Raw genomic sequence first — 23,122 nt, forward strand, 5'->3', positions numbered from 1 at the left:
TCTTTCCCTTCTCTTTCTTTATCTCTCTCTCTCTTTCTCTATTTCTCTCTATGTCTATGAGGAAAGAGAAAGTATTTACGTCACTCATATTCACTATTCTCCCTCTCTCCCTCTTTCTGTGTTTGTGTGTGTAAACCTATTCAACTTTATGTTTATGAGAAAGAGAAAGTGGTTGTGTCAACCTTGTTCAATTAATAAATTGTAATGTCTCTCCCCCCTCTCTCTGTATCTCTATCTCTCTCTACGTATCTCTCTCTCTTTCTCTCTGCCTGTCTGTCTCTCACTCTCTCTATGTCTCTCTGTCTCTGTCTCTCTGTATTCATGATTTTCTGTGCAGGAGTATACATGTGCATGTTTCCTTCCAGTGCCAAAAAAAGTAGTCACCAAAAACAGCTCCAATATCCAGACAGTCACGCTAAATCCCCAGCATCCAACAGCATCGAAACAGCTGTAGCCATTCATCTAATTTTATCTTAAGAAAAACCTGTGCATTACGATACCAATATACCATTCCAGTCTTATTAGTTTGCATATCTATGTCGGTAATTTATATTTATTTAAACTTGTGCAGTGAAAAGATCCTCATGACAATTTTATAATCCCGGTTTCAATTTCTTATCAGAAGCACTTCATTTGCCTATTTAAATTAAATCTTCCATGGCTGATGATTTTGAGAAAAAGCCATCATTGATATTAACTTCTCATTTCTTTCCTTCCATAGCTTACACTAGAAGAGCATAAGCAAACATCTTCACAATATCAATAGGTAAAAATTGCAGGCTAGTAATTGTGAGTTTAAGGTGCTGTACTATTGCCCATATATATGGTCATTAGTTACACACACACAGACACACATGCACACACACACAAACACACACACACACACATGCACGCACACACAAACACACACACACACATGCATAAATGTCAGATGATTAGAATGAATGCTCAACACCGCATTGGTGAATAAAATTTATTTATTTGTTTATTAAGGCTACCATTGGTTTCATGCTGAGAAAAATATCTTAATAGCTTAACAATAATTATCTTAACATATATATACATGTGTGTACGTGTATGTGTGTACCATTGAGTTTATGCTCTTGTACAACATGTGATAACTTTGCTTGCATCAATCTGCAATAATGAGAGACAATATAAATACAATATAAATACAATATAAATAAACAAATTTGCCCCCTCCCTGCCAAAATATAAATAAATAAAAAAAAAAAGTATAAAATATAAATAAACAAGCAAAAAGGCATCATATTATCCCATCCAGGCTTGCCTGGAAAAGTGTATCAACGTAAAAATTATGTAAATCAGTAAAAACGAAAGTAAACGATGGAAACAATGCGTAAATATATAAATGGAAACTACATTTTTTTTCATTTCAATGATTTCTTTTTTTTCTGTGTGTACATGCAGAAAAATATAGACAGAAAAGAACAAAAGTCAGTACAATCAATGTATTTTCTATTGAATACTGTTTATTCCTGTTTATTTTATTTTTTACTTGTATAATGGTGGATTTCACATTAGTTAGGTATCTTTCAATATATATAGAGACTTGGTGCGATGTATTTTTACTTGTAGGCGTGTGTTTTTTGTCACCACCCCATATGTACATGCACTGATACACACACACAAATATGTGTGCGTGTATATATATGGCTATATGTATGTATATATCTATATCTATATCTATATCTATATCTATATCTATATATATATATATATATATATATATATATATATATATATATATATATATGTAAAGATATATACATATATATATGTAAATATAAATATATATACATATGTAAAGAGAAATGAACAACCAATCGTAGATGTAGGGAATATATTGACATCAGTTGCTACATAATTTTATATGAAATAATCAAGTCTTTACAGCTGTTTTGATGTATCCTGTGAATTGTGGATGTTTTTATGCATATTATGCATATTATGCTATTACATATAGACCTTACATGACAAAAATGATCAAAAACCAAATAAGCAAACACAATATCAATATTCATGATGATATGTAAGTACCTTCATATATCACGGCAACTATCTACATTAGCATCCTCATACTCACTATATATCTATAAATGTATACATGCATATATACATACATACATACATACATACATACATACATCCATACATCCATCCATACATACATACATAATTACATACATATATGTAAAACCACTGGACACATCATAAACCATTCCAGTGCTGGTGTGTGTGATTTTGAAATCCATGACACTGGTTATATTTGCTGTGAAGTTAATTATCTCCCCTGTGCTTCTATTTGTCTTTTTCTTAATGCGAGCATTCATTCAAATGTCTATTGTATTGAATGCAGTTACCGAATCATCTTGTTTTCAACCGCTTGATAAATGGGGACACAAATTCATATTTAAGCCAGAAAACCCCCGGTAACTGTATTTCACAAAGTTTGTGGTTTTTATATAGACATATACATATACATATATATATATATATTATACACACATATGTCACTCTGTTTGCATGTATATATATATATATATGTATATATATATATATATATATATATAGATATGCATGTATGTATGTATATATATTATTGTATACCATCTCAGATATTTCTTTTACATAATATTCTGTAAAATAGTTATTCTCATGCTTGAAATTAACTAATGTCATAGGAATTGAATTACCTGCTTGTTTTGTTTATATCAAATACGACAATTTATATGATTCCATTTCATCCGAGACCAAACTTAATCAAACAATTATTTTTCTGTTTCTTTTGTCTACTTTCTAAAACAGACCAATTTATCAATTTTTAGAATACCTTTTTCTTATCAAAGCCAAATATTTTTCCTTGTTATTTTTAGACAATTCTCTTAGACAATTCTTTCATTAATATTATTATCATTAATAAGTGTCAAGCTGGCAGAATAGTTAGCTAACTGAACGAAATGCTTAGTCGATAAAATAAATACCCCTTCCCAGAACTTGCTGGCTTGGTGCCTAAAGTTGATATCAATACTATTATCATTAATATTTAAAAATTTCAAATTCAGTAATCCTATTCTATTAAGTTATGCTTTCACTGCATAGATGAGCACAGCTAAGTGTGCCTTGAGCATGTGCAGTGGCTGCAGTGTTATTTTCATGTTTTTGCTTACATATTGACAATGTTCTGTGTGCAGTTCCTAGAAGTGCTATTGTTTCAGAGTACCGACGCTGATGAAGGCAATAAGTAATGTTTTTTTATTACTTTAAGCCTGAAACATGATCCTGTATGCGGTTAACTGAAGTTTTGTTTCATTTTTCTTTCTTTTGCTAGCCTTTTATGTTGTGTGTTTCTCTCGGAAAACTTATGGTGGTAATAGTGTCTCTTGACGTCTATTTTTCAGTGTGTGGTGAGGCACAAGCCAAGCCCTTGTTATAATTATTTATAAAATGTACCTATGAGCTTTTATTTCCACGCTGACCACTTGGTATAACTCATTAATGATTTTTACCTTTTTATTATATATATATATATATATATATAGTTATTATTATTATTATTATTATTATTAAGGTGGTAAGCTAGCAGATTTATTAGCACACCTGGTAAAATGATTAGCAGATTTTCCATCTGTCTTTACATTCTGAGTTCAAATTCTACCAAGGTCAACTTTGTCTTTCATTCTTTTGGGGTCGATAAATGAAGTACCAGTGAAACACTGGGGGTTGATGTAATCGACTAGTCCCCGCTGCTAAAATTTCAGACCTTTTGTTTATAGTAAAAAAGATTATTATTATTATTATTATTATTATTATTATTATTATTATTATTATTATTATTATGAATAATCATAATGCAATAAATGGAAAATTTAATTAGCTGTATCACAAAGCTCATCCCTCATTGTGTTTTGTCTGTGTATAAAATTTTCTAAGTTTATATAATCTTTTGCATGCATGTATGTGAGCATACATGCATGTGTATAAATAGGTACATGTATGTAATCTTGTGTGTGACATAAGTAGCAGAAAAATCTTGGTGGTGAACCAAGTCTGTGTTTTATTTCAATTGCTGGTTGGGATTGCTTCACTTAGCGCTTTTCAAAAACACATGAATGCCACAACATCCTATTTCTCCACTTGTAAAACAAAACTGATTTCACAACTATATAAGAAACAATCATTATTATTGTTATTATTATTATAGTTATTATTTATCATTATTATTTATATTATGATTATTATTAAACCTTTTCTTAATAATTTGCTGTTTTTCTATCACTTTTTTCTTAAAATATGTATTTTTTTTTTAAAAATTAACAGCTCAGTTCGTTTTGCTTAAAAAAATTTTCTTCCAGTTTTCAACCATTTAATATTGACATTTTAGTAACAAACACAAGCTCTGATTGTTGACTTTTCTATTTCTCATATCTTTTTAATCTTCCTTTTCATTCTGTCATATTACCCTTCTTTGCTAGCTCAATCTGATAAACATACATCTCACTTTTACATCAAAATTCTCCCTTCAAACTATTCACACCTCTTTACAGGTTAGACCTAACCCTTTAGCATTCAGATTACTTTGTCAAATGTTGTTTTGAATTAATCATGCATTATCTCATAGCTTCAAGATGTCAACGATGTGATTATTTATTTTTTAGAATGACATTGTAGAGTAGGTGTGCGAGGCCAGATCTGGCTGGCTGGAACATTAAACATGTTGAGTAATTCAGCCACATATGGCTAGTTTAGATGCTAAAGCTTAAAGCAATCTAGCAGTATATTACAAAACATCTTAGCTACGACAGAAAGACATTACTGTACACAGAGTAAGTCAGACGACCCCTTCCTCAGTTTCCAAATTGATATTACAACAGCAATATACTTAGAAATATTGCAGATAAACTATTTGTATAAAATAGTGCTTAATATTAGAGGCTTCAAGAGAATTAACATAGTGTTGGGATTCACATAGTGTTGGGATTAACATAGTGTGGAGATTAACATAGTGTTGGGATTAACATAGTGTGGGGATTAACATAGTGTTGGGCTTAACATAGTGTTGGGATTAACATAGTGTAACATAGTGTGGAGATTAACATAGTGTGGAGATTAACATAGTGTGGGAATTAACATAGTGTGGAGATTAACATAGTGTTGGGATTAACATAGTGTTGGGATTAACATAGTGTTGGGATTAACATAGTGTGGAGATTAACATAGTGTGGAGATTAACATAGTGTTGGGATTAACATAGTGTTGGGATTAACATAGTGTTGGGATTAACATAGTGTTGGGATTAACATAGTGTGGTGATTAACATAGTGTTGGGATTAACATAGTGTGGGGATTAACATAGTGTTGGGATTAACATAGTGTTGGGATTAACATAGTGTTGGGATTAACATAGTGTGGGGATTAACATAGAGTGGCGATTCAAAATGATATGATCACTGCCCTTCTCCCATGAACGAAATAAGGATTTCTGATATATAGTCACACATTTTGGTGAGAGAATTGACTGAACCAGTTCCAATACGAGAATGATGGAGCCTCAGGAAGTGGAAAGTTAAAGTAAGCCTCAGTAGAATTTGTATTGAGAATTGTATTGAGGGTTTTGCAAAACACTGCGATTCTTCCACATAGAAACTTTCCTATGGTTGAGTAAGAAAGAAAAGAAATTATCAAGTAAGGTGTATGTATGTATGTGTGTGTGTGTGTGTGTGTGTGTGTGTGTGTGTGTATGCTTGCATGCATGTATGAATGTATGCGTGTATGCATATTTCTATGTCTGGTTGAAGGTATGTATAAATGTAAGCATGTGTATGAAAACATGTATATACATATGTATGTATGTATGTATGTATGTATGTGTGTGTGTGTGTATGTATATATATATATATATATATAATATATATATATGTATATATATTTATATATGCATGTGTATATTTGTGTGTGTGTGTGTGTGTGAGGGAGAGAGAGAGAGTGAGAGAGAGAGAGAGAGAGAGAGAGATAGAGATAGATAGATAGAGATAGATAGATAGATAGATAGAGAGAGAGAGAGAGAGAGAGAGATAGAGAGAAAGAGAGAAATGACAGTTGCTATGAGTGGGTTGAACTCGTCATATTCCATAATCGAAGTTGAGTGGCATAAATTCCTTCAGTGAGCTGGCTTTAGCTGTGTCACGACTATTGATTAGCTAGTAGGTGTACCGTCTATATATAACCAAGATCTCTCAAAGAAGAGGCGTCAAAGACGAAATCGTTAATGAGATTTCAATTGCTAATAACAGCTGGGATTCTAATGAGTTAAGCATTTGTAATTCTATTGCTTTTTACTTGTCAGCCAGCTACGTATTTAAGACGAGTTCTTGATGCATTTACCAAAGATTTGAATGGGTAGCTGCTTGCTGACACCATCATTCTTTGACAGAAGCCTGTTTATCGTTATTTATATATCAGAACACAATGATTTCGGGTTCAATTCCCAGGCAATGAGTTTGTTTTTGAAACTCTGCCAATATTTCCGACTTTGTTTTCTTTTTTACATTCTTGATAACTCAAAGTCTGAAATGACAAAAATGATTTCAAATTTTGGCACATAGCCAGCAAGTTCAGTGGGGGAGGTGGGGGATAGTCGATTACATCGACCCCAGTACTCAACTGGTACTTATTTTATCGATCTCGGTGGAATTTAGACAGAACATTAAGAGGAACAAAAAACAAACCGCAAAGCATTTTGTCCGGCGGGCAAATGATTCTGCCAGCTAGCCGCCTGATTGGAAATGATAAATTGAAAATCGCGTTGTAGCGCATCGATAATCTTGGTATAAGCGAGGTTTGAGCCGTGGTAGTGGTGTTAATGCTGGTGGTTTATTGATGGTTGTGGTAGTGTTGGTCAGGAGTTCGAAATCTGTGGTCTAATTTTCGATTGAGACATGAAATGAAAGATAATGAATTATGTAGATTTGTATTAGATATTTTTCTTTCTCTCTTTCAGTGTGCAAATCACACACACACACACACACACACACACACACACACACACACACACACACACACACACACACACACACACACACACACACACACACACACACACACACACACACACACGAATAAACGTTGTAAATGCATAACTATGTGAAAATATGTCTGTATGTGAATTGTTAACATAACCTGCAAAGGAACTCACGTATGTACAATATTACTGAAATAAAGTAAACTTTTGATAAATTTACAACGAGACTAAAAAGCGATGAATATTTATTGTTGAAATTAAGGCGGCGAGCTGGTAGAAACGGTAGCGCGCTGGGCGAAATGCTTAGCGGTATTTCGTCTGTCTTTATGTTCTGAGTTCAAATTCCGCCGAGGTCGACTTTGCCTTTCATCCTTTCGGGGTCGATAAATTAAGTACCAGTTGCGTACTGGGGTCGATCTAATCGACTGCACTTCTCCAAAATTTCGGGCCTTGTGCTTAGAGAAGAAAAGAATTATTGTTTAAATTGGAGAAAAAAAAAAAAAAAAATCATGAGCACGCTGCGCGGCACCTTGAGCAAGTATCTTCTTCTATAACCTTGTAAATGGAACGTTAAAGAAGCCTGCTGAACATATCCATTTGTTGACTGAAATCGCGTGGTATGAGAATTTCGGCTCCCCTTAAAGAAATCATCTGCTGCGACCCATCTCTATGCTTTTATGCGCCAAGCGCTTATATGACAGGGTCTTTCAAAGTCAATAACGTTGCATTTGGTGTTCTGACAAGGCAGCGATGTTAAGTTGGATATATATATATATATATAAGCTTTCATCAACAGCCGATGATTATCTCACATTGAGGTCGGGCAACTACTCAGAAACCACGGTCTGTGAGTATCACGTATGCCTTGAGATGAGAGCGATGACCTCCCTTGCAAACACTATTCGGACACAAAGAGTGTGTCAGTAGCCAGCTGGAAAAGATGTTTTCCTGTGGCTTAAACAACAGTAACATCGTCCTTCTTAGGATTGCCACATTCTGTTGGCAAATAAACTTTACTATACACACACACACATACACACACACACACACACACATATATATATATATATATATATGTGTGTGTGTGTGTGTGTGTGTGTGTGTGTGTGTGTGTATGCATTTTGTATATGTGTGCATCTTTGTGTTTGTGCTGGTTTGTTTACATCTTCTGAATATAGCGGTTTGGTAAAAGAAATTGATAAAATTAGTGCTATGCTTGAAAAAAAATAATCCCTTGGGACAGTCACTTCGAGCAAAACTGCCAAGGTGGTGCCCCAGCATGGCCCCAGTCCAATGACTTAAATTAAATGACAAAAGAATAAAAGATAAAAGAACGTTGATGACTGGACAAAAAAAAAAAATACCGCTTTCATGCATGTGTTTAAAAAGTCTCAGGCAAAATTCGCAGAGTTGCCTCCCTTACATAAAATGCGTATTATATTCAAATTGTTCACAAAGAAGCAGAAGGTCGCTGAATTTCCGTAGAAGTAGATGTTATGAATAATTTATTAAGCACGAAATATTACGAATAAACTTATCAGAAACATAACAGAATTCATCGATTAATTATTAATATAAAACCGTATTAACCCAAATTATGTAAGGGAGCTAACTCTACGAGACTAATTTCTTTAATATCGGATAAAATACCTCGCAGTGTTACTTGCTTTGACTGCGCACTGAGTTTGAGATATCTAGTAATGATAATAATAATAATTTTACCTCTCAGCCTTTCTGGGGTCTGTTTAAAAGTGCTAATCCAAAGCAATGGATTGGCAGTGGTATTATTAGAGCGTCCGACTTTGCCGTACGTATTATGGTCTTATATATATATATATATATATATATATATATATATATATATATATATATATATATATATATATATATATATATATATATATATATATATATATATATATATGCACATATATATCTATACAGGTATAGCTGTGTGGTAAGAAGCTTGTTTCCCTACAACATAGTCGCAGGTTCAGTCCCCTGCGTGGCCCCTTGGGCAAGTGTCTTCTACTATAGCCTCGAGCCGACAAAAGGCTTGTTGGTAGATTTTGTGTGTGTGTGTGTGTGTGAACAAGATAGAATAAGTACCAGAATAAGTTCAAGAGTCGATTCTTTCGACTAAAAATACTTCAAGGCGGTGCCCCAGCATGGCCGCAGTCTAATGACTGAAACAAATGAGACAAAACGAAAGCAAAATACATATGCGGTCAGATGATGTAGCACAAAGCCAAATAGAGGTGGGAAGCGCTGAAATCGAGGAAGTAAAGGAGTACATCGGTTTAGAGCACACAGGGAATATGTGCCAAGATATGAAGACTGAAATCTGAACGAGAATAAGGGCAGGACGGAAGGGATTTATCTCAATAAAGGATGTGCTCGAAACATGGTGCAATCTTCTGCCTAGCCAGCTCCTATCAAATCGTCCAATCCATGCCAGCATGGAAAGAGGACGTTACATGATGATGCTGTATGTGTGTGTCTGACTGTTCAATAGCACCATCCCACCAGCGATATTATGCGCAAGTGAGACAAGGATTACTACAAAGAGGATAGAACATGGATTGGCGACGTCGTTAGAAAAACCATTAAGAGTGCGTATTCGAAATGGATTAATTCGAGAACGGAGCGGCGTGAACGACGAGATCGCGGAACACCGAAAGCACATGTTCCGATGTCGCAAGGCTCACAGACAACAGGTGGACCTGCGCAATTGCTGAGTGGTATTTAAGAGGTCGGAAAAGGCCGCTCGAAAGTCATGCACAACGATTCGAAGACAATTTAGGTAAGCGATTTGGATCATGATGTGTGTGTGTGTGGGGGGGAATGGTGCAATTAAGACAGAATTGGAAAGACATTGTGACCAGCGGTGTACAATAGAATCTGATGAGATACAGTGATATACAGTGTGATCCAGTTTGACAGTTTGTATGAAAAGAAAAGAAAACACAATATGCCTTCTTAAAATAAGAGTATTTTAAAAATCCCCAAAATATCAACTAGATTAAGTCGTCAAATTTAGCCTGAAGATACATACATACATACATACATACATACATACATACATACATACATACATACACACACACACACACACACACATATATATATATATATATATATATATATATATATATATATATATATATATATATATATATATATATACAGACATACATACATACATATATATAAAGGAAAAAAACAAAACTCTTTTATGAATGTATATTTTTTATTGTTTAGTGTAATAAAAATAGATTTGTACAATGCCGTTATGTGTGATAGACAGAAAAGAGAAACTATATTCGATATTTATTTCATACACAAAATTGACAATTAAACGATTTCCGTATGTAAAGGGAGGCCACTCAACATATTGAATTCTTATTTACCTTGAACCATCAGTCCGTTTTGATAACGCTATTAACAAACTTCGATTATGGGAATAGATTTTTTCCTTTCCTATATGTAAATATAAAACAACATGTTATCTGAAAAGAAATATTTATACTGAGTGTATTTTTATTGTTACGTTTTCTTCCAATTTTGATATCAATTTATTTTATAATTCTTTTCATAATCTCCTTCTTTACCGGATCTGGAAGGATCAAGCAAACGACAGATAAATATATATATATATATTTCTTTTGAGAAAACAACCACTATATCGCCAGAAGTATTCCTTTATCTGATTCTTCTTGTCGTTAAGCTACGATCAACTCTGATTGAGTAGAGTAAAAATTAATGATATACTGTATTTGATGGCATAAAAAGCGCGCGAGTATGTTAGACGGAGCCCGATTTTAGCAGCGCAAATTCATGAATAAAATAAGAATATTTTATTCTTCTGGATAAAATAAGAAAAAATACCTCGAAGGGAGCCCAACTTCATATATAAAACCGGGGGTAATTTTTTGAGACTATAATAATGATTTCAAAATTTGGTACAAGGCCAGCAGTTTTAGGAAAGAGGTCAAATCGATTACATTCGACCTCAGTGTTCAACTGGTACTTATTTTATTGATTGCGAAGGATGAAAGGCAAAGTCGATCTCGGGGGAATTTGTACTCAGAACGTAAAAACAGATGAAATATCGCAAAGCTTTTTGCCTTGCGTGTTAACGTTTCTTATTTCTTTATTGTCCATAAGGGGCTAAACATAGAGGGGACAAACAAGGACAGACAAAGGGATTAAGTCGATCACATCAACCCCAGTGGGTAACTAGTACTTATTTAATCGACCCCGAAAGGATGAAAGGCTAAGTCTACCTCGGCGGAATTTGAACTCAGAACGTAGCAGCAGACGAAATACCGCTAAGCATTTCGCCCGGTGTACTAACGTTTCTGCCACTTTAATAAAAACAAAAAAACAAAAAAAAAAACGTCTTGTATGCCGTCAAATACAGTTATGTACCAAGGAGAATATTATCTAATGTGTCTTTGGAAATAAAATGAAAATTCGAGACAAGTCAAGTGAAAGTTCATTGTTGGGAGTAGATGTTATGAATAGCCGACCAGTTTGAATATCTCTGCTATATTCTCTTTCTATGTAGAAGCATTAGCGTACTAAGTGCTGGATATTTCATTCCTCACGATAAATCATCGTAGTGAAATTTATTTTCCGGAGAATTATTATTATTATTATTATTATTATTATTATTATTATTATTATTATTATGATTATTATTACTGTTATATGTTTGACTTTTGCTTTGTTTTTGTACAAGTTGACTTCAAGTCTCACCCAGAGACCTCAAGAGACAACAAGTTAGAAGTTCTTGTTGGTGTTATGCCTAGGGTGGCATATATTTGGTTTTGCACAAAGTATTGTTCTAGAGAATGTTTACGAAAACATAAGAAAATTATACGATTGTTTTAAAATTTGAGATTACATAGATAGTATTTTACATAGGATATGGGCAGTTCCGATGAGCCCTATCTTTTGAATTTCTGTCATTTGGGGGTTTCCTGGTATCTGAGCTAGGTAGGAAAAGGTTTGCTATCATTCCTAGGGCACCTATGACAACTAGTATTGTTTTAGTCTTGAGGTTCCACATTTTGCCAATTTCTATTTCAAGATCTTTTTATTATTATTGAGTGAGAGAGCAATGCATGCCATCAAAGTGACACTGAGGTAAAATATACGAAGCCCAATATACCCACCATGACTACCTGTCTGATAAGGGTACACCAGGCACATGCATCACAACCATATGTGCGCGACATGGTGATCTCATATCAAGATAAACAGCGCATGACCTCGCAGGTGGGGCCCAGTTAGAATTTTCTTCAGGTCGGGTAGCCCATCCTGCTCAAAAGGTCCCTGAATGAGGCTTGTTTAAGGATGTTGAACAAAACGCCCATGTTTCCAAAGGTGAATTATTCAAACCCCAAAGAATTCCTCTCAACACATGGCTATGATGATGGTCCTCCACTACTTCTGTTCATGATCAGAGATGCACATATCGTCAGCCACCAAGGGACATGCTCAACTGGTTAAGGTCAAACAACTGACAAGCAGATCTATGGTATTGAGCAGAATATTTGCTGTAGCCCATCTTTTTATACCAAGAAAAAAAAAATGCGCATGATAACACTTCCAACCAATTAAGATCAGAAGCCATGAGAGCCACTGCCTGGTACTGCATCCGGGAATTTATTATTATTATTATTATTATTATTATTATTATTATTATTATTATTATTATTATTATTATTATTAAGGCGGTGAGCTGGCAGAATCGTTAGCGCATTGGACGAAATGCCTAGCGGTATTTCGTCTGTTTCTTACAATCACTTGCCGAGACACACCCTGCGTCCTAGGGTGATTGAAAGATAAGAGATGTTATAGTATGACTGAGAGCTTGGTGAGGGCAAGTGGCAGGGGAAGTAGCAAAATATCTTCATGTAATATACCACAGACATTTAAATCGATAGGGTTTTTCTAAGGACGTGGGTAGTACTTGTTAGCACAATCTTTTTGATTTCTCTGAGTCAAGGTTCTCCTGGGATAGTATCTAGATATTTTTGACAACCCTTTCTTATCATATCTCGGGCACCCACAATAACAGGAACAGTTCTCGCTTTAAGATGCCACATCGTTTGTATTTCAATTTCCAGGTCTTTATATTTACTTAATTTGTCAAATTCCTTTACAGATATATTTTTATCAGTGGGAACAATTACATCTATTAGTTTACAATATTTTCTTCCCAGTCTTTAATGACTATACCTGGCCCATTAACCTGGATCATTCTGTCGATGTTGACTGTAAAATCCCAGAGGATACTGACATTTTTACTTTCAACGACTGGCCCAAGATGATGTTCATACCAGTAAGCAGGAGTGTTGATTTTGTAGTGCTTACATATTTTCCAATGTAAATACTGTCTTACACTATTGTGGCGATTTTTGTATTCGTTTGGTGTCAGCACAGGACATTCCGAGAATAGATGGTCTATTGTTCCGTCAAATGTATCGCAGAATCTGCTTTTAGGGTCAGGACCGTTTTGAAGACCATTAGCCTGGTAGTTTTTGGTAAGCAGGCTTTGGTCTTGTGCCTCTAATATGAAATCTTCAGTCTCTGCTTTCAGTCTTGAGCTTCTCAATCACTGATTGGTGGTTGCTTGGTCTACATCAGCTTTTCGGCTTCGAAGTATGTACTGTCCATGTAGAGGCTTCTGGCTCCACCGCTCCTCAATTTGTTATTATTATTATTATTATTATTATTATTATTATTATTATTATTATTATTATTATTATTATTATTATTATTATTTTATGTTTGACTTTTGTTTTGCATTTGTACAAGTTGGATCCAAGTCTCACCCAGAGACCTCAATAGACAACAAGTTAGAAGTTCATGTAGGTGTTATGCCTAGGGTACCATATATTTGGATTTGTACAGTTTTGTTCTAGTGAATGTCTAAGAAACCATAAAAAAATTATGTGTTTGCTTTAAAATTTGAGATCACATAGACAGTATTTTACGTAGGATATGGGCAGTTCCCATGAGCACTATCTTTTGAACTTCAGCCATTTTGGGGTTTCCTGGAATCTGATCTAGGTAGTAATCAGCCCGTTTCGCTGTCATTCCCAGGGCACCTATGACAATAGGTATTGTTTTCGTCTTCAGATTCCACATTTTGCTAATTTCTATTTCAAGATCTTTATATTTGCTCAGTTTTTGGTAGGTCTTGACAGATACGTTTATATCGATTATTATTATTATCATTATTATTATTATTATTATTATTATTATTATTATTATTATTATTGTTGTTGTTGTTGTTGTTGTTATTATTATTATTATTATTATTATTATTATTATTATTATTATTATTATTATTATTATTATTATTATTATTATTATTAAGGCGGCGAGCGGGCAGAATTGTTCGCACGCCGGCGAAATTCTTAGCGGTGTTTCGTCTGCTGCTACGTTCTGAGTTCAAATTCCGCCGAGGTCGACTCTGCCTTTCATGTTTTCGGAGTCGATTAAAAAAGTACCAGTTTCGCACTGGGATCGATGTCATCGACGTAATACTTCTCAAGCTACCCTTGTGGCAAAAATTTGAAATCATCATCATCATCATCAGCATCATCATCATCATCATCATCATCATCATCATCATCATCATCATCATCATCATCATCATCATCATCATCATCATCATCATTATTATTTGATCCTAGCATATCGTTATATGCATCGATCTCGTATTTCTGGTGATATAATGGTATTTCTCCAAAGGAATATATTTACGTTTTGTTTACCTAATCCTCGGTATTTGATTTCGCTACGTTCCATATATCTTTGTCGGAATTCTTCTGCTGCTGTTACTCTACAGCACGGTATATTTTCGTTTTCACACTGTACCTAATATCTATTTGTATCACAGACCAACATCAACGCATTAATCTCGCCTGCACACTTCCGCTGATAACTTTAACGCTAAGCTCTTCTCTCAGCTAAACTAAACTCTTTCATGCTGGTTAACATTATGAATCAAAAAAGCTATGTTTGCATCATTTCTCTTCGGTTTTCACGAATCTTCAACATTAAATGTCCATTTCTCACAACAAAGCATCAACACATTCCTTATCATACTCCTACGCGTTACTTTTAGCATCGCGAGAGAAACCTATTATTGCCAAAAAGCCTTTCACTCTTTCTTATTTTAGCTAAGATCATTTCATTTAAACAATCTCTCGCAGTAATTAGGTCACCTAGTTAACATAAATTATTGAAAACATTTTGTGGGCTTGCTTTGCAGTTTATACATTTACTTCATCCGTGCTCTCATTGGTGGTTTACTAATACAAATATTAGCACATACTTTTGTGTACCCATCGCATACTATGAGCATAAAAGAAATAGGGTATTAGGTTTTTATCAACACACCTTTACTCATAAACATTCAGACAGTATCGAATTTCTGCTTACCCCTTTCATTTCTAGATATATTTTGTTGTTTTTTAAAATCCCGTTTTGGTTACTTTTTGAAATCTGTAACTCACTCTTACACACTGGATCGCCCTTAAACAATAAGATGGCTTTTGCAACCACAACAAAGGCTACTCGTCTAAAAGTTTTGTCAGTTTGAAATGGATAACGACAAGCCTAAGACAGCAGTGACTGTGAGTCTTGTTATGAAATCTTCCGGCTTTACGTTCCGAGTTCAAATACCACCGATGTCGACTTTGCTTTCGATGTCGAGTTTGTTTTCGATGTCGACTTAGCTTTCGATGTCGATAAAACAAGAATCATTTAAGCACCGATGTCGATGTAATCGACTATCCACCGCCCTCAACATTTCAGACTACTACTTCTATAGTAGTAGAAAGGGTTTATCTATGTTAAATGCTCAACAGTCATTGTTTTTACAGCGTGTTCGGGGCTCTATGCCAGTCCTTTACGATTCTCTGTCTCTGGTTTTAGATTAGACACACTGTTTTAAGATAAGAGTTCATGGAAACATGCCTCCCTCTCACCTGCATGTTGTTTCAGTAGAGTCACATATCATTTGAGTGTTCAAGCGAATATATTAATCATTTCTCAGTGCCAGATATTAATGCTTATATGTCGAGTCGGAACCACCAAATAATGCTTTGAAAAAGCTGCCCAATCATTGTCACAAAATCCTCCACATTAGCTAATGTTTCAACAAGAACTGCATTTCAATCGTCATATCCAAGGTTATTGACCTCAATATGATTTACTCATAAAGACACAGTGTTGTAGGCGATAACTCCGGAGACTTCGCTCTTCTCAGCCATAACGCATTTAACTTATCTTGAAATCTTATCAAAGAAACATTTGGCTGGACAATTTTCTGATATCCGGTATTTTCATATCCGGCTGGTTTGATTTAAACTTGACCCTACCTACACTTCCTTTTAATACACAAACCGCATATTGTATACTAATCTCTGAGACATTTATACCTCATTCTTTAACTGTAACGCATTTCCATGTTAAGTTTCACTTTATATTCTTATTTCTAAAATATGGTGTTTGTGTTTACGTAGAATACACTCTCATTATCTCTTACCGTTCCTTCCTGTTTTTTAACAAATTCTTTAAACCACTGGAGCTCGATTTCTGTTTTCCTCATCCATCTTCTCTTTTTACTTTTCTCCCAAATTCTCGCGAACTCCTCAGTATATCGCGGGTTTCTGCGACCCATAGGTGTTTATATTTTTTTATATTTTAATTATTTCTATGGGAGGTTTTGGAACGTAACACCCTCGATAGTCGAGGGATTCGTGGCTCTCTATCAGCCTGCTCGTGAAATTAACGTGCAAGTGGCTGAGCACTCCACAGACACGTGTACCCCTTAACGTAGTTCTCGGGGAGATTCAGTGTGATACAGAGTGCAACAATACTGACCCTTTGAAATACAGGTACAGCAGAAACAGGAAGAAAGAGTGAGAGAAAGTTGTGGTGAAAGAGTACTGCAGGGTTCGCCACCATCCCCTGTCGGAGACTCGTGGAGCTTTGGGTGTTTTCGCTCAATAAACACTCACAACGCCCGGTCAGGGAATCAAAACCGCGATCCTACGACTGCGAGTCCACTGCCAAAACCATTCGGCCATTGCGCCTCCACAGTCGAGGGATTACTATATATATACATATACATGCACACTTCGTTCCTTATTCTCTGAAGACGTCATCATCGATATTCAAGGCACATAACTGCGGTTGACTTCCACACTTCTCAACTTCAGAGTTACCCTGATTTTTTAAAGAAAAAAAAAAATCATTATCCTTTCTACTTTAGGCAGAAAGCCTGAAATTTTGAGAGCGGGGGATAGTCGATTACATCGATCTCAGTGCTCAAATGGTTCTTGTTTTATCGATTCTGAAATGATGAAAGGCAAAGTCGACCCCGGCGGCATTTATACTCAAAACGTAAGGACGGAAGAAATGTCGTTAGGCAGTTTGTTCGGCGTGCTAACGATTCAGCCAGCTCGCCGCCTTTGATAATTATAATAATATGAATTATAGAAGCATTATTCCCTTAACACATTCGATTCATGGCGGTAAATACCTTGAAGTTTTGGAGTTTTATCGTGTAGGAGAGAGAAAAATAAATATAAGAATAGCAGTTTTTGAATAAATCTTCAAAAGATGTTGGATGGATTATAGAATATGAATTAGATATAAAGAAAAAAAGTCATTCTGATCAGCAAGTTGTCCATTGTATTGCTAAGATATGAAGTTGGAGTAATGAAATGGAAAGCATAAGAACTAGTTTTAGACTGAAAAAACAAGAAAGCATTTGAATATGTATAACGCACTTGTAGAATCGATCGATTTTACTTACAATAGCAGATGAGCGGAAAAAAATATGAATAGCTGTGAAGAATGCGTCAAAACAGTAAGAGAATGGTTTTTGGATGGTATGTAAGGAATAATAGAGGAGAGCTTATTGAAAGAATTAAGATTATTGTTGTGGCACAAGTAAAGGAAAAAGTGAGATATATAATTGAAAGAATGGAAACTAATTGGGGTAAACAAAAGTATTTATGGTCAGTACTAGCACGGTGGTTCACGACCATTTTTAGCCTATGGATTCCCTTTCATTTCAGTTTTACTTGGGGGAACCCTCACAGACAGTCGATGTTTAAAAAAAAAATCCTACTATAGTTTTTATAATTGGATATTATTAAGGGTTTTATTCTTGTGTTCTTTTACTTGTTTTCGTTATCTCACTATGCGGCAATGCTGGAGCACCGCCTTAAAGGGGTGGGGTGAGGGATTAGTAGAAGAAATCGATCCCTGGACTTATTCTTTGTAGGCTTAGTGTTTATTCTATCGGTCTCTTTTGCCGAACCGCTAGATTACGGGGACGTAAACACACCGATATCGGTTGTCAAGCAATAGTGAGGGGGAAAGCACAGACACAACACACAAATAAGTATATACATCCATATATATATATATATATATATATATATATATATATATATATATATATATTACGATGGGATTCTTTCAGTTTCTAACTACCAAATCCACTCACAAGGTTTTGGTCAACCCGAGGCGAAGTGGGACGGAAGCCATAACCACGTGGTTACAAAGCAAGCTGTTTTGTCATATACCCATGCCAATGTTTATTGTTTATCATTATTTACATTATTTACAATATTTATTCGCATTGTAAATAAATAGCATTCATTAATAATGAAAAAGAAATTCGAAGATGAAAAAATTCCATCCGGGTTTCTAAGAATTAAAAAAAACATCTCGTACTGGCATAATCTAAAAAGAAACGAATAATCGAAAAATGAATCATCGCTGCAGAAATTTCACATCGTAGAAAGAAAGCTAAATCTGTTCCGATGAGAATTCAAAACATCGCCATTGAATATCAAAATCAAGAAATACTGGATTATTTAAGAGATATAGCTCAGAGATTTTCTTTCTAGATTGTTTCTTCCTTCCTCCAATTTTAAATCGTATTATCTTCAAACTACATTTTTTTTTTGTGATTCTATATTAAACACAACTTCGAGAGAAACGGAAATAATCCGTTTTTGACTTCAGAAGTCGAAGTAGATAAGCTGTTAATAATGGCTTCAAATTTATGTATCAGACTGGTAATTTTAGGGGTGGTGGGGGTAAGTCAATTACATCGACCCCAGTGTTCAACTGGTACTTAGTTTATCGACCACGAAAGAATGAAAGGCAATGTCAAGTTCGGTGGCATTTATGAAGCTATTCGTAATCCTTTCTATGATAGCACAATGTCTGAAAGTTTGAGGGAAAGGAAAGTCGATTATATTGACCCCAGTGCATGACTAGTTCTTAAGTTATCGACCCCGAAAGGAAAAAAGACAAAGTTGACCTCGGCGGAATTTGAACTCAGAACGTAAAGACAGACAGCTTCCTCTCTCCATCTCCGACGGATGCATGAAGTTTTTCCCAGGCGGCAAACCTAGCCCGAACGAGTGGAATCCACTGAAGGTAATTAGGGCTATAAAGTCTATCACAGGCTGATATAATCTTTTACTGTCACTTGTTTCAATCATTGGAATGCGGCCATACTGGGGCACCGCCTTCAAGGGTATAGTAGAACAGATGGATCCTTGTAATATTTTAAATTTTGGTACTTATTTTATTGGTTCTATTTTAACGAACCGCTTAGTTACGAGGACGTGGGCAAACATACAGAGGTGGTGGGAGATAAATACAAACACAAGGGAACACGCACACACACGCACACACACGCACACACACGCACACACACGCACACATATACGTTGGCTTCCACCATACAGTTTCCATCTTGGAAATCCACTCACAAGAAATTGGTTGGTGCCGCATTGCGGGATTGAAACTGAAACCACTTGATTGCAAAGCGTGTCTCTTGACCAAAGAGCTTTGCCTATGCTTTCTGAGAACATTATGCACGTTAAAAAAAAAAAATCAAATACAGCGTGATAGTCATGGATGAAGCGCCTCTGTTTGTGAGTTTGTTCGATTGATACTGACCTAGAATTAAATAGCAACAACCATTGTTGTTCAGAAATAAAATTTTCTCTGTCATTTATGTGAAGATAACAAAAGAACAGTGATTTAACAAATAAATATAGCAGTAAATTGACCATTAACAATAGCGCGTTGCAAATTGAAAACTCATTAAATAACTTGAGTTGAATAGAATAGAAATATGTCTACCAACAGCTAAAAGTAATTATGTGAACATTACAAAGTTTGGGTTAGGGTTAGGGTAAAATGTCTCCGAACTTAAGTAACGCCCGACCGACATTTTCCGGTCAACTAACAGAGCGTTTCTTACAGGGTTTGATTGAAAAACAATAACGTTGTTGGTGTTGTTTAGAATGTTGATGATGGTGATGATGATGCTGATGATGCGGACACTAATGCTACAAATACTTATGACAAGCCTGTATGTATACACACACACATACACACACAGTCACACACATACACAGTTACACACATACATACATAGTATTCCATGGCTGCTATCTCGAGGTCGAACTGTCTGAAGGTGATTATTAATGACTTCCTTAATTTATTCGTGTCATGGCCACTATGATTTTTCGGCTATAGCCAGGCCATCATCCCGATACAATCTTAAGTCAACGCTTGGTCATTTACTCTTAAGCACATTTAGCAAGAACAATCCAACGAGATCCGTTATCTCGGCGCCATCAAAACTGCTCATGGAGACGTAAAAAGACAAACTCTTTTCACCGTGCTTCTTCATCCAAAGGAGTTGTAGAATAACAGTGGCTTTCTGTTGTAGAATAAAAGCGACATTTATGCCGAGTTCCGAGATGGTTCTGTAGTTTGGGCCAAATTCAAGCGTTTGGAGTAGTAGGTTTCAGAATAGAGAGGCATAAAAATTCTACGTTATCAAGAAGTATAAACTTCTGACTATACTTATTCCTAATATTATTAAACTACCTAATGGTGTCATTGCTACAGCTCCTTTGTTTAAGATCGGTGAACATTTTGATTTGCTGATCTTATCTATTTCACTCCTTTTAGGGTTGATACGTCTATACTGGAAGTTGCCAATGAAGTTGGCTTTGGGGATTTCAGTAGGTGAGATTTATGTGGGTTGAGATGCTCTACTTTGTCTGCTATGTCCAGCTGTGTTACTAGGCGTTTAGCCTCATCATTAATCTTATTGTGTGTACTGTAGCTATTTTTGTATGTACACGTGATGTTACTGAACAGGAGTGAACCATAGTATGGTCTGTCTAGTGGCTATAAGTTTCTCAATTAAGTCGGCCCGTACAAAAAGGTTACTGGAGATTTTGAAGGAGGTGGGGAATGTTCTTTTGACTCACGTTGCAAACTATTGGTGTGATTGTTAAATTTTCCCTTTTTTTCATGAGATTGATCAAATCTGTCTCAAACAGTTGAATATCCTCCTCGTATGGTGGATTTTTCTGTGAGTTAAAACCGAAATGATTATTTACCGGAGTGGCGGAAGCCGATATATCTTCATAAAAGAAAATGCTCTCCATATCATACATTTTGACGTATTTTCAGTGTTTCCGACGATCTCTTTTATATAGAGCTTTCTCGGAGGCACAGCAATATTTTCCGAAGAGTATGCAACTGAGTGCTTCTCCACCGTTTTGATCAAATATTCTCCATACGCGTGGAGTGCTCAAACGATCGGCAATGGCTGCGAGCTTATATTCGTTTACTGTTGACTCTCAGAAGAAAGAGTACTCGATACCATATCTTCTACCTTTTACCCGGGGCACCACCCTGAAGAGCTTAGTCGAACAAATCGTCCTTAATACTTGCTAAACCTAGTACTTATTCTATCAAACCATTTTACCAAAACGCTAAGTTACGGGAGCGTAAACTAACACCGGTTGTTAGGCGGTGTTGGTGGGGCAAGCACAAACACACACACACACACACACACACACACACACACACATATTTATATGTACATTCGACAGGCTTCTTTCAGTTTCCGTCTACAAAATCCACTCACAAGGCTTTGGTCAGTCTGAAGTTATAGCGGGAGACACTTGCCCAAGGTGCCACGCAGTGGGAGTGAACCCGAGATCATGTGGTAGGGAAGCAAGCTTCTTACCACATTGCCACCCCTTCGTCTATGAATAATTGGTCTTCTTGTCAGGTAATTGAACTTCGGTCATCCAGGTGACAGACTGGGATACTTACCACTATGCCATAATAGAGATTAATGTTTATATTTTGGCTGAATCAATTTCTTGCTAGACTGAGTTTCACCTGAGGATGTAAAGGATCATCAGGTGTGTTACGGCTGTAGAAATGACGTGCGTTTGCATATCTGTAAAAAAGGATTCCTGTCGGGAAGAAGAAATAAGATAAAGTGTGTTGTGCGCGTGCGTGTGTGGGGGGCAGGAGTAATATAAGACTATATATAAAAAAGGAAGAAAAATGAAAAGTAAAAATGAAGAAAAGAAAAGAGAAAAGAAAAAGAGAAAAGAAAACGAAGGGAAGCGAAAGACAAAAAGAAAGAAAGAAAGAAAGAAGAAGAAGAAGAAGAAGAAGAAGAAGAAGAAGAAGAAGAAGAAGAAAAAGAAGAAGAAGAAGAAGAAGAAAAGGAAGAAGGAAAAGAAGAAGAAATAGAAGACGGAAGGTAGGGAGTGAATTAGGGTGGACAGGTGCGAGAATGGTGAAATAATTCAATGGAAAACTTCAAAAGAAAGCGTGACAGATAAGCGGGTGAATGAACGGGGAACCAGTGGAGGGTGAATGACGATGTGTCAAGTGTGCATTTAAAAGCAGAAAGAAATAAAGGAATATTAATAAATAAAATGGCAATTAAAATGAATAAAAGGAGAAAAGCAAATGCAAAGGAAATAATAGCTGCAGTCTTACTGACGTAAAGGAACGGCTGGGAATTCCAAAAAAGGGTTAGGAGTGGTTAGGGGTAAATGTAATGATAATTCTTTGTTATGGGCACAAGGCCTGAAATTTGGTGGGAGATAGTTTAGACGGTTATATCGACCCCGTTGTTCAACTGATATTTATTTTATCGATTCCGAAAGAATGAAAAGCAAAGTCAATCTC

This window comes from Octopus bimaculoides, chromosome 7 (assembly GCF_046866305.1).
Source record: "Octopus bimaculoides isolate indiv1 chromosome 7, ASM4686630v1, whole genome shotgun sequence".
NCBI lineage: Eukaryota > Metazoa > Mollusca > Cephalopoda > Octopoda > Octopodidae > Octopus > Octopus bimaculoides.